Source organism: Primulina huaijiensis, chromosome 16 (assembly GCF_012295235.1).
Source record: "Primulina huaijiensis isolate GDHJ02 chromosome 16, ASM1229523v2, whole genome shotgun sequence".
Classification (NCBI taxonomy): domain Eukaryota; kingdom Viridiplantae; phylum Streptophyta; class Magnoliopsida; order Lamiales; family Gesneriaceae; genus Primulina; species Primulina huaijiensis.
The window spans coordinates 14,960,106-14,961,003 of NC_133321.1; positions in this window are offsets into that span (position 1 = coordinate 14,960,106).

Sequence of the window (898 nt, forward strand, 5' to 3'; positions counted from 1 at the left end):
TCGACTTCGGTTATGTTAAAAAAACAATCAGATTTAAATTTGAATAATTTCAATTTATAACTTTAATTTAAATAAAATTTTGTTTACAATAATAATTATTTTCATTCTCATGTGAAGGTGTTGAGTTTTTTTGAGTCAAATGAGTTAATATATTTTGATTTCACAAAACAATCAAAATTGACGAAATCATATTAGTTTTAATCTAATGTGTATTGCTTTGATTATCTATGTATAACTAATATGTATTCTTTATTTTTTATTCATCTACTTTTTATTTATTGGGTACATAGATTTTGATATTAATGATGATAGATATAACTTTTTTGTATCAAAATTGAATCAGGTTGTTGCATTCGCATGCATTAGATTTTGTCATATTTCTCATAAACAATAAATTTATCATTAAATGTTCAGGAATTCGATATCTAAAATCGTCATTTAAATTTGAGTTAATTAAAATATACTGTCATTTAAATTAAAAATTATCTACGGTAAATTATTTATCACAAATTTTCAATTTCTGTAATTATCTGATTATAATGATTTATATTACTTAATTCATAATATTTTTAATTAACACACATAATTAGCTGTAAAAATTTTTAAAATCATATTTTAATTCCATTCGGATATGTGATATTTTATCGGAAAAAATTTGCTTGGTTTTTTATGCAACTAATACATGTTCTTCTTATTATTCTTATAACGTAGATATATTCGATCATGTTTTTTTTCATTTTATTATAATTTCATATGATGATTCAAATAATTTGAATCGATTTTTTTGTCAATCAACCAAAAATTTTACTATATAAAGAGACAAAGTGCAAGTTAATTTTAGTTTTGCATTGAAGATGATTATTTCATGGAAGATAATAAATTATATATAATAAATCAT